Source organism: Malus domestica, chromosome 07, assembly GCF_042453785.1.
Source record: "Malus domestica chromosome 07, GDT2T_hap1".
Classification (NCBI taxonomy): domain Eukaryota; kingdom Viridiplantae; phylum Streptophyta; class Magnoliopsida; order Rosales; family Rosaceae; genus Malus; species Malus domestica.
In genome coordinates, this window is record NC_091667.1 from 21281548 (window position 1) to 21294877 (window position 13330).

The following is a 13330-nucleotide window of genomic DNA, read 5'->3' on the forward strand; positions in this document are numbered from 1 at the left end:
AGATTGATATAATAGCTTAAACGAGAAAATATGCCCGCGCGTTGTTGCGGGAACCTGTTGTTTCAAGTGTAATTGGATGAATAAATTCAACACAATTATGAATAAACAGTTTTTTTTATATACATTTAAGTGAGATGGCATATAAACACATTGTACAGGAAAGAAACTGAACGTCTTGGATTAGAAAGAGATGGTTTCCAAAAAAGTTCTGTTTCTTTAAGAAACAGAAGATTCCTTAAGAAACATATAGTTCACACATAAAATTTCAGGTTACCAAATCCAAAAAAAAAAAAAAATACAAAAATGTGACTATATGGTTTTCTTACTACACAAAAACATCCCTTAGTTAAAGCATGTCACACATCATCACATTGCTATTATATGAAGTATATTCGTCAATGGCAAGTAATATACTCTCCTTAGCATGACCTCTCAATCCCCTCTCTTTATCTCCCTAGAATCGTACAACCCATAAATACGGTGCCCCTTTAAAATCCAAGCATACATTAAGCTGAGTAGCCAAGTTTGGAGAAGTCGTTAAATAATCACTATCTGAGGATTGAGAATAACCTACATTCACATTGCACAAAGTTCTATGGAAAAGGGGACAAATTAACATAATTAAAATAAGTATTAAGATGCAAATATTCTTAAGATAAATTAAGCAGAAAAATGAATACACTTTACCAATTGTCAGACACTGCTAATTGCCAATATAGAAAGATAATGAATTCCATGAACGAAAAAAATGATTTGCAACTTCAACTTACCATGCCAAAGAAGCTCCATAAGAGTAGTAGCTTCCTCCTTACTTCATGCATCCGTTGATCATGAAAATTATAAAAATCCATCCAATCAAGAGACAATGTAAAAGTTGTAAGGTGAATATGCAACGAAGAATCTTAAGATATACCTGACAAATTTGAGATTCCACTATAATTTCACACAAAAAAATATCAAATTTTGATTCAAACAAAACAATCTTATTTGTTACAGATCGGACCAACCAAAAAAAAGATTCTATTAACATGATTTTCGACTCAACTATAAAAAGGAGCTTCATAACAGCACAATCAATATCATTTCAACCCAACCAAAAAGAAACTAATTGTATGTCATCAGTTTGTAAAGAGAAAATGTATCATATTTCATGACTAATGAAAAGCTTACAAATGAGTAAGAACATACGTAAGTTCAAATGCAAGAATGCAAATGAAGACAATTCACTCCATTGTGTTCAGCAAGGGAATAAAAAGTTACGAAAATAGTATGACAGTGATTCGTACCTTTAACTTGATCTGATGGCAGGGCATTGAATGTTGACTGAACAAAATTTTGCAAGCAATGAGGTTGCGTAAAAACTTTCACCTGAAAATTTAAACCCACCATTATATGAAGGTAAATAAGGAAAATCCAATCCAATAATCACAGCAATCTGAGAAGTGTATTTTAATTTAGAGAACATGCATGTATTTTCTAACAGCGAAAACATGAGCAAATATGATTGGGCAGAAACATATAATGGGCAGAAACATGAGTGTAAAAAATCCAAACCTCAAGAATATGATTGTATTACAGCAAAGATGATTAGGTCGTACTCGAGGATCAAATGGGGACTTGAGATTTTGGTAACTGTGTAGAAGAAAAAGAACACCAATGGAACATTCCTACAAACTAACCTTCAAACCCATCCAAATTAGATCAATTAATCAACCAAATTAGCCCAATCAATAACCCTAAATTTACTCAACCAAATTTGCCCAATCAATAATCCTTCAGGATAAGATTATTTTTAACTATACACAAATTCACATGCTAGTCATTTGATACATTTAACTAATTCTGCAAGTTGTATTTCTGTAAATAGGAATGAAAATGTAACTTTTGGTTTTATACTTTCAAAACCTATACACATCTAAAATGTGGGAGTCTCAAAAGTTGTTTCATTTATTTCATTCCAAAGAAATTTTTTGTTCGGACAGATATTCTAACAAAATACTCTCTGATTGACACTCACTTAAACATTTTAGAAGAACTCACGTTTCTCTATTTGAAAAGGACTTCAGGGATATAAAAAAACTACTTAATACCAAAAGCATAAACCACACTCAATACAATCAATAACTAAACTAACAATTTATCAAAAACACCATCAAATTAAACACCTTTAAACCATAAATACCAAAGGAACAAACCATATAATTAATGAGTGGTGAGTGCAGACTTTCTGGCATTCAAGGCACCAATTATCCTAACAGAGAACACTTTTGGTCCTCCTCCTTTGCCATTTCCTCCTCATCCCCTGAATCCTCATCACCTGCACGTTCCAATGCCATCTCGAGAAGCGCCTTAGCAAACACTGAGGAGGAAAAACTAATTAATTTTTTTAAAACAAATATTAGTGCACTACAGAAATACAACATCTATAATAAGCAAACATGCAAATGCCTGAAAACACTATAAGTCTAATATATCCTTGCATTTCTATTTGAATTCAGAGTAGGTGGAAATCACATCAACAAATCAAAGCCCTAAATTTTTATCATCCTGAACTGGAAAAATCTGTAAAACCTAAAAAATTTAGCCGCATCAATATAATTACAAATTAAACCCCTCATTCTCTTATAGCTGATAATCAAAACCAAATTAGTAAATTACTCAGCTAAAAGCCTTTTTTCATCGAAAACACAGAAGGCAAGCCTAAGTCTGAATAATCCAAAATCACGTCAAATGGAGGAAAATGATATATCGGAATCGAATACTCATATACTAATAGAAAAAATTTCCTTAATTTATCTAATTATAGAAATAAAAAAAATTAGATCAAGAAAACCAAGAGCCAGATACAATTTTGATGCAAAGAAAGCAAAGTTAGAATACCAAGAGCCAGATTATGCCATTAAATCAGAGAAAACTGAGATGCAATGGAATATATACAAATTTAATCCAAGAAAGCAAACCAAAACCCTTACTGTTTGAGAGAAATTGGGATAGAACATCGTAGAGATAAAGTAAGAGGAGAGATATACCTGGCTCTGGTTGGAATTGATGGCGATGAATGTTTGGAGAGAAGCTTTACCTTTCACTCGCTTTTGATTCCTGTAGCCATAGCAGACACATCACTTGTGACAGTTTCCAAAGGGAATTCCAAATTAAAAATTCAACAACCTAAACCATAATTAACTCACAATTTAGTTCCATCAATATGATAGACATACCAAAATGTCAACAAACTAACAAAAGTAAACAAAAACGTCCCTAGAAATAGCCCAATGGTAGGATTATGTAGTCCGGCTGTGCTGAACTAAATAAGAAAAAATTCAAGCGATCAAAGCTAATCTAGAGCTTTCTCTAGTCCCAAACACAGCAAGAATCAGAACGTGCATCGCCAATTTCAAGAAATTCACAGAAAGAGAGAAAGAAAGGGATAGAGTAGTACAAACCTCAGACTCAGATCGATTGGCCTCGATCTTCTGGATTCCCTCATTATCGTAGCAAAAATTGACAAAAGCATATATACAATGACATTTTATCAGCTACTGGTTGGACCATGTTTATTACCTGCCATAAACGGAGAAACAATTTGGTATAAGAATCTCATTCCACAAAACTTCTTTAGTGTTCGCCTAAACAACTGCAAGCAAAAAAAATCCCCAAGATACATACTTTCATCCAAATCATCCACCGCCATTAACAAAACCACACCCTATATCTTCCTTTAGCTAAAGATTAAAAGAGTGAACTTATCACCCAAATAAAATAGGTAGATTAACAAATATGAGTTAAAAAGTGGAGCCTTCTCTTTCTGAGTCTCTGCCGACTGCTGAGACTTTTCTTAAGCAACCTTTGTGAAGGCTCCCCTAGTGAGGAAAACTTCTCGGTTGGAGACTTGAAAAAATCCAAGTCACTGAGTGTTAGTGAGACTTCCGAGTATCAAGGTGCAGTAGCATATGGTAGGAGTCCCCTAAGTCTCCGGTCGAGGGAGTTGACGAATGAGGTGTCTTGCTAGTAGCCAAGTTTCCAAAGTGAAAAACTTCATCATTTTCCTTTATAAGTGGTAGCCCAAAAATCCTCCTTCATATATATTTGTTATGAAAGTTGTTAGGCCCAAAGAAGAGGAGGTCTAGGCAATTTTTTTTTTTTAATTTTGAATTTTCAAATTTTCGAATTTTCGAATTTTTGAATTTTTGAATTTTTGAATTTTTGAATTTTTGAATATATATATATATATATATATATATATATATATATATATATATATATATATTAAGCTTTATAGGTGAAGTTTTGTAGGTGAAGCTTTGAGGTTAAAGCTTTGTTGGGTACCATGAATTGATTTTGCTTCATACTATCTTGATCAAGATAGTGTGAAGCTTTTGTAGGTGAAGCTTTTGTGTTGAAGCTTTGCAGGTGAAGCTTTTGTAGGTGAAGCTTTTGTGGGTGAAGCTTTTGTGATGGGTGAAGCTTTTGTTGGTGAAGCTTTTGTAATGGGGGAAGCTTTTGTGGTGGGTGAAGCTTTTGTAATGGGGGAAGCTTTTGTGGGTGAAGCTTTTGTGGTGGGGGAAGCTTTTGTGTGTGAAGCTTTTATGGTGGGGGAAGCTTTTGTGGGTGAAGCTTTTGTAGGTGAAGCTTTTATGGTGGGTGAAGCTTTTGTGGGTGAAGCTTTTATTGGTGAAGCTTTTGTTGGTGAAGCTTTTATGGGTGAAGCTTTTGTAGGTGAAGCTATTGTGGGTGAAGCTTTTGTAGGTGAAGCTTTTGTGGTGGGTGAAGCTTTTATGGGTGAAGCTTTTGTAGGTGAAGCTATTGTGGGTGAAGCTTTTGTAGGTGAAGCTTTTGTGGTGGGTGAAGCTTTTATGGGTGAAGCTTTTGTAGGTGAAGCTTTTGTGGTAGGTGAAGCTTTTATAGGTGAAGCTTTTGTAGGTGAAGCTATTGTGGGTGAAGCGTTTGTGGGTGAAGCTATTGTGGGTGAAGCTTTTGTGGGTGAAGTTATTGTGGGTGAAGCTTTTGTAGGTGAAGCTTTGGAGTTGAAGCATTGTAGGTGAAGCTTTGGAGTTGAAGCTTTTGTTGGGTACCATGAATTGATTTTGCTTCACACTATCTTGATCAAGATAATGTGAGGCTTTTGAGAATTTGTAGTTGTCCTCCATTGATGAAGCTTTTGTTGAGACAACATATACAAATTTTGGAACTAGAAATTTGAAAATGTAGGAGAGACAACATATACAAATTTTGCTTCCACACTGTTGAGCAAGAGATTGTGATGCAAGCCACACCTTGTAGTAGTCGAAGGTTTGGATGAACCATATAAATTGAATTTGCTTTGAACAGTCTTGAATTTGCCTCGAAGGTTTGAGAATTGTAGTTGCTCTCCATTGATGAAGCTTTTGTTGGCACCATAAATTGGTTTTGCTTCACACTGTCTTGATCAAGAGTGTGTGAAGCTTTTGAGAATTGTGGTTACCCTCCATTGATGAAGCTCTTGTTGGCACCATAAATTGGTTTTGCTTCACACTGTCTTGATCAAGAGTGTGTAAAGTTTTTTAGAATTATGGTTGAACTCATTTGATGAAGCTTTTGTTAGCACTATAAATTGGTTTTGCTTTACACTGTCTTGATCAAGAGTGTGTGAAGCTTTTGAGAATTGTGGTTGCCCTCAATTGATGAAGCTCTTGTTGGCACCATAAATTGGTTTTGCTTCACACTGTCTTAATCAAGAGTGTGTGAAGCTTTTGAAAATTGTGGTTGAACTCCTTTGATGAAGATTTTGTTGGCACCATAAATTGGTTTTGCTTCACACTGTCTTGATCAAGAGTGTGTGAAGCTTTTGAGAATTGTGGTTGCCCTCCATTGATGAAGCTTTTGTTGGCACTATAAATTGGTTTTGCTTTACACTGTCTTGATCAAGAGTGTGTGAAGCTTTTGAGAATTGTGGTTGAACTCCTTTGATAAAGCTCTTGTTGGCACCATAAATTGGTTTTGCTTCACACTGTCTTGATCAATAGTGTGAAGCTTTCTACGAGTTGTAGTGTTTGCATTGTTACAGAGGGGAAATGTCTGAAGCAGATGCAAGAGGGTTGAATAGCTTGATCTTCGTATGCCATGCACTGAAATTGTTATTGGCTTGCAATAAGACTTTATTGGTGACTATAACTCTTGTTGGGCATAAGTGCTCCCTTAGTTAAGTTGTCAAGCTTGAGGGTTTTTGATTATTTGTGAATGCTAGGAGTTCACATGTACAAGTTATACCACTCGTCTTCTGGTAGGTGGAATGAATGGTAAGTTGCTTTCATCACTTGGTTGGTGGTACGAAGGTGAGTTCCTTCATCACCTTTCATCACATTTCATCACCTATTGGTGGCACGAGGATGAGTTCCTTCTTCACCTAGCTGGTGGCATGAATGGCAGGTTGCCAAATGATATTAGAGTACGAGTTGTACATTTCATCACCTGGTTGGTGGCATGAAGGAGAGTACGGGTTGTACATTTCGTCACCTGGTTGGTGGCATGAAGATGAGTTCCTTCTTCACCTGGTTGGTGGCATGAGTGGCAAGTTGCCAAATGATATTAGAGTACTAGTTGTACATTTCATCACCTGGTTGGTGGTATGAATGAAAGTACAGGTTGTACATTTCATCACCTGGTTTGTGGCATGAAGATGAGTTCCTTCTTCACCTGGTTGGTGGCATGAGTGGAAAGTTGCCAAATGATATTAGAGTACGGGTTGTACATTTCATCACCTGGTTGGTGGCACAAAGATGAGTTCCTTCTTCACCTAGTTGGTGGCATGAATGGCAAGTTGCCAAATGATATTAGAGTACGGGTTGTACAGTTCATCACCTGGTTGGTGGCATGAAGGAGAGTACGAGTTGTACATTTCATCACCTGGTTGGTGGCATGAAGATGAGTTCCTTCTTTACCTGGTTGGTAGCATGAGTGGCAATTTGCCAAATGATATTAGAGTACGGGTTATACATTTCATCACCTGGTTGGTGGCATGAATGAGAGTACGGGTTGTACATTTCATCACCTGGTTGGTGGCATGAAGATGAGTTCCTTCTTCACATTTCATCACCTGGTTGGTGAGAATAAGGGCAAGGTGTCGAGGTACATTGTAGCAAGTGTCGAAGACACAAAGTATGTTGAACCTTGTCGAAACGCAATTGGCTTATGCATGGATGTGTTGGAGGAATGTATGCTGTTTATGTATGAATATGTTGGAATGTATGATGTTTATGTATGAATGTGTTGGAATGTATAATATTTATGTTGATTGATATGAGTGATGCTTAAGAATGTTTTGCTATGCATGAAGGGATCCATACTTTTGATATGTGAACCATGTTGGCTGTAACACTTAGTATCACATACTTTGTGTCAAAGTACGCATGTTGAAGCTCTGAGTTGGAGTATAAGGGTAGGTCAGCGTAGACCAAGTATTCCAGTGCTAGGAACGCAAAAGACTCAGAAGAAGTTGTCTGAATTCCCTATTCTTTAAATATTTGCCGAATGGCTTGTGTGACAAAAGATCTCAAGCGATTGAGAGTCAAAACATTTGTAATGTGTATGCCTTCTTATGATAGCATTTCCTTCAGTACCTAGTCATCAACTTTGAAAGAGTGAGGCTTGGCCCCATAGTCATAATAGTCAACAGTACGTTCACCCCTAGTTGTCTTGATACGAACTTTTATCCCTCTTGTTGTACTGGGCTGGTTGAGAGTAAAAATCATTCTTCTTACCAAGAGACAGATACGTTTGGTGACTTAGCGAGTAGCTAAATGAGGCAGGAAATGATGCAATGGGTGTCTGAATAGCCAATATCTCCTCACTTGGTAGAACTTGACTTCCACTTCCCATTTATTGATAGAGGTTAACCATATGGGGGTTCCCTTGGTATGTCCTTGCTTCGGCGGAGGTGTGGTTGTAAGCCTGTATCATCACTTCAGAGTAAGTCTTCCAAGTGTTATCATTAATCATGTACTTGAAGAAACAATCACGTAGGCCTGCCATGAAGGCCTTGAGGGTGGTCTTGTCATCTACCTCAACAAAGCGAGAATACTCATGGCTGAAACGACCGGCATACTCTCGTAGTAACTCATTCGGCTTCTGGCGAATAGTGTGCATGTCATCTGCAGAATGCAAGTGATCGGTCTGAAAGATGTGTTGAGAGACAAATAGTTTCTCAATTCCTCAAATGAGTCTACTGTCTCAGGTGGAAGACGGTTATACCAGTTTAGAGCTCCTCCAAATAAAGTGGAGGGGAAGAGAAGACATCGCTCTTCGTCGGTGTGCATCCGATATGCCATGGTGGACTCAAAGAGGTTAAGGTATTCAATTAGGTCCTCTCTTCCAGTATAGAGTTGTAAACCAAGCTTTTCTTTTGTATTCGCTTGAAGGAGGGTGTCGAGGATCCTTCTTATGAGAGGGCTAGGCCTGGGTAGGTTCCAGTCAGGTATCTTAGCCTGACGTTCGACCTTCAACTTGTTTACTTCCTCAATGAGCTGTAGGACAAGGGGGTTCTGAATGGAGTCATGTACCACTGGAATTTTCTTTCATACGCCTCTTGGAAGTAAGAAAGTTTGAGCAAGGGCGTGTGGTTTTTTCTTGGACTCACCATATTGACTTCTAGGGCGAGTCTGTCGGAATACCTCAAAGCCCCCCGTACCTTCATGTTCCTTTAGGACCTATCGTTCCTTCCCTAGATTGGCAGCTAGCCTGGGTCGTGAGAGGGGACCGAGTCTTTCAGAAACCCTTAGGTCATTGATCTTCGAGCATATATGGAAGGGATTCTTTCGACGTTACTTTAGGAAGTCTCGGCAGTCACGATAAACATCTTTCGATCCTTCCAACCTTTCTGGAATGAGGTGTCTTCCTCCACTTCTTGTACTTCGGGTCAAAGCATCTAGGTTGAGAGAAGTCTCATGTTGATCAATGTTTTGATGATTTGCTCGCTCCTCATCAGGGATACCCATGTCGAAGGGAGGTGACCCTTCGTGTTGGGGGGCACCCAGATGATGGTTGATGTCCACAGGTGCAACGAGCTCGCGTATTTGAGTACGCCTAGTTTCATGGAGCGTCTCAAAGAGCTTCTCATACTGCTCATGGAGGACCTCATTCTTCATTGCTGTCTTGTTGTTCTGAGCTTCTAGCTCATCGACTTTAGCTTGAAAAGTGACCCTCTTTCTTTCCTTCTTTCGTTGTTTCGCACTATGTGCAAAATGGGTGTCATTCTGTGTTCTATGGCTTCCTTCGCTCCCCATGTTGGAGAGGGATGCCTGGTCAAAAGAGAGTGTACAAATGTTGGAAACCAGCTTGGCAAAGCTGAAGAGAGTGGGAATAAGTGTCGTTCCCACAAATGGCGCCAAATGTTGATGCACAAAATCAGTGAGGACTTTGGTACAACAGAAAATGTTAAGTTTGTGACCTTCGCTAGATTACTCCGGTCACTAGTGTGGATAAGTATGTAAATGGATAGGGACAGGGAAGCAAACACAAAATGTACGTGGTTCACCCAGATTGGCTACGTCCACGGAGTAGAGAAGTTCTCATTAATTGTGAAGGGTTTATACAAGTACATAGGTTCAAGCTCTCCTTTAGTGAGTACTAATGAATGATTTAGTACAAATGACATTAGGAAATATTGTGAGAGAATGATCTCTATTTATAGAAGAGAGTTTCTAGTTTCATTCTGACATTGACACGTGTCGTGTTGTGATTGGCTTCTGATGTTGACACGTGTCGCGCTATGATTGGCTTCTGATGTCGACACATGTCGCACTGTGATTGGCCTTCTGGTTGGAAGGAAACTCTTATGGGTCCTTGACGTTATAACGTTGACCGGTGCTCAGTAGTTTCGGGATTGGTCAAGCATGGTACAAACAATACTATCCTATTAGGACTGAGATTTGTTAGATTGTATCCTTGTACAATAAGGAATTCTAGTGCATGATTATGGGAATGTGCACTAGGGTTGTAAAGTATAAATACCAAGGGAAGGTCCCTGCATACACCACCGAAACACATACTTAGAGAACTCCCCATAGGTTCGAGTAATATAGTTGTGGTGAGTGTGCAAAAGACCCTTCTCTAGTTCTAGGTGTTTTGGTGTGCTTGCTGCAGCTTCAGTCCTTGCTGTGCATTGAAGGATGTGTTTACAAGGTTAGTACAATGGTGCGTTAATATTACATGAATGTATTAAGTCTAACAAATGGTATTAGAGCCAACGTTTGTGTAATTAAAATCCATAAAGAATAATTGCACACATATATATGAATGAACTAATGTTTTCCTCAAGATTTGAACTGATGTTTTCCTCAAGATTTGATCTTGTTTTTCCGCTACTATATTTAATAATTGCTTACATATATATGTATGAGAGATGCTGTCTGATTACATATTCATGCATGTTTGTAAAAATCACGACTGGATTTAAGAACTGAGTTATATATATGCATAACTTCATATACTAGAAACAAGTACCATGATTACATCTTGTACCATGCACGTATTCACAGAAACCCTAGAACTATCAATTTTAACATAACTGGTATAAGGATTAATTTTGGCCTAAATAAAACTCAAAGAATTGTTTGCTTCAGAATGGATTGTTGAGCATGTCAATGATCGAAAGTTTTAAGGTTCATAACATGCTGAAAGTTATAACATGATCAATGTCTGCTGAGATGTAATTAGATGAATGGAACACAATAAATTCGTTTCAGTCATTCAAGAACTGCTAAAAATTCAAGGTCTGATTGATCAGCTTGTGTCAGTAGCCATAACAATAAGGTTATATCCCCAAATAAAGGTGTGACTAATCTATATTGGTTCGGTTACTGATAGCTCAATGGAAGAATGTAAGATGCATGAGCTATGAAAGTTAATTGCCAAACAAAGGTGGATGGCTTTCATGTTATACCATTACTTATGCAACTTATATACTTTGCATTGATACTGATTAAACTTGAATGCCAAACAAAGGTTGAGTTGTTTCAGTTATACAGAATATGTTTGAAAATCTTTTAGTAATTAGCTCCCTAAATTCAATTCAAACACCCAATGGAATCAACTATAGGAAGTGAAGGCAAGATATTGAAATAGCTCTAGGACTCAAGGATTTCGATTTAGCTCTAAGAGAGAATGAACCAGCTAAGCCTGCTAATGATGCAACTGCAAACAAGAAGAATGAATATGAAAAATGGGTTATGGCTAACATAATGGCGTTACTTGTAATCAAAATATCGATGTCTGACCTAGTTCGAGGAGCAATCACTGAGTCAGATAATGCTAAGGCATATCTTGACTCCATAGAAGCCAAGTTCAAGGAATCCGAGAAGGCTGAAACTAGAACCCTCATGAACACCCTTATAACCACTAAGTACCTTGGTGGTGATGTGAGAGAGCACATTCTCTCAATGGTTCATGTGGCTGCAAAGCTTAATGCATTTAACATTAATATAGATGATCCATTTCTACTTCATCTCGCCCTAAATTCCTTACCCCTGAGTACTCTTGGTTGAAGAGCACTTACATAGCTTAGAAAAATGGGACTTGAACAAGCTAATTGCCATCTGTGTGCATGAGGAGCAGAACATTCGACAAGATAAGAGCAAGAAACAAGTCGATAGGGGTCACAACCATTTGAGAGTTAATAGCGTTGTTGGTATAAAGTGTTTCTTCTGTAAAAAGGTTGGACATCAGAAGAAGGAATGCACTAGGTATTAATGTTGGAAGAAAAATAAAGGTATGGTACATAAAATTTCAATTTGTTTTGAATCAAATTTGGTTGAGATATCTTATGATACCTGGTGGCTTGATACTGGTGCTACAATTCATGTAACAAATTCATTGCAAGGTACATTAGTAAGAGGGTACCAAACAAGGATGAGGTGTTAATGTTCATGGGCAATGGAGCTAGAGTTGTAGTATAGTTCATTAGAGCAGTTAGGCTTGAATTATTTTCTGGTTTTTTGATAGATTTGGTTGATGTTGCTTATATATCTTCCATGAGAAGGAATTTAGTTTCAGTTAGTAGGCTTGTTAAATCAAAGTTTAAATTTGATATTAATGAGATTGGTTTTTCAATATTTCGAAGTTTTGAGCTAATTGGTGATGGATTGTTGACTGGTGATATGTTCAAGCTTAACTGCAATATACCAATAAGTGTGGTTAACACAGTAGGGCACAAACAAACACTGACAAACGACACCTCATCCAAGTTATGGCATAAGAGATTAGGGCATATTTCTAGAGAGAGAATGCAAAGATTGACTAGAGAACAAATCCCGCCATCACTTAATTATAGTGATTTCGAAATTTTTACCAACTGCATTAAGGGAAAATTGATAAACAAGAAAAATAAAGGTTCAACTAGAAGTACAAAGCTACTAGAACTAATCCACACAAACATTTGTGGTCCTTTCACAACACAAACACATGATGGCTACAAGTATTTTATCACATTTATAGATGACTTTTCTAGGTTTGGGTATGTATACTTGTTAACTAAGAAATCTAGTGCCTTTGCTGCTTTCAAATTTTATAAAGCAGAGGTAGAGAATCAATTAGACTACAAAATAAAGGTAGTGAGGTTTGATAGAGATTGAGAGTACTATGGAAGATTTAGTGAGTCTGGTGGATAGCCTGGTCTCTTTGCATTGTTTTTGCAAGAGCATAAAATCGTTGCTCAATACACCAATCTTGGGACCCCTTAGCAAAATGGAGTTAGTGAAAGAAGAAATAGGACATTGATTGAAATGGCAAGAAACATGATGAGTAATTCGAAGCTACCTACTTTTCTTTGGGGAGAAGCAATCAAAACTGCAAATTACTTACTTAATAGGGTCCCTAGCAAGTACGTTCCCAAGACACCCTTCGAATTGTGGACCAACAAAAAACTAGTGCTAAATCACTTGAGAATTTGGGGTTGCATAGCAGAAGCAAGAGCATACAATCCAATGGAGAATAAGCTAGACCCTAGAACAATAACATGCTTCTTTGTAGGGTATCCAAAAAGAACTAAGGGTTACAGATTTTATTGCCCCAATATACTTTAAGGTTCATTGAAACTGGGAGAGCCAAGTTCATTGAAGAAGTGAATGATGATCAATGGGAAAAGAATCTTGACTGGAATGAAAAGACAACAACACTGTAAGATGAAAACCTAGGTGATGTTATGATAGATGAAGTTATTGTGACAATTCCAGTGCATAATGCAAATGAACAAATTGAAGGACCAATACAAGCTGCTCAAGAAGAAGAAATGGTTGCAGAAGAACCTATGCCGTTAAGCAACACACCAGATATCCAAGAAGTACACATTTAACCTGTGCAA

The 13330-nt window shown here is 37.6% G+C and overlaps 1 long non-coding RNA gene across 1 annotated transcript; it reads right to left on the minus strand.

The window, feature by feature from the left end:
- Positions 1-247: 247 nt before the first annotated feature.
- On the minus strand, positions 248-3607 carry LOC108171702 (uncharacterized). Its single transcript, XR_011582785.1, has 6 exons — positions 3444-3607; positions 3030-3099; positions 2196-2348; positions 1287-1368; positions 771-913; positions 248-570 (listed from the first exon to the last, which is right to left on the minus strand). It is a non-coding gene; the product is annotated as an uncharacterized lncRNA (long non-coding RNA).
- Between the last annotated feature and the right edge of the window lie 9723 nt (positions 3608-13330).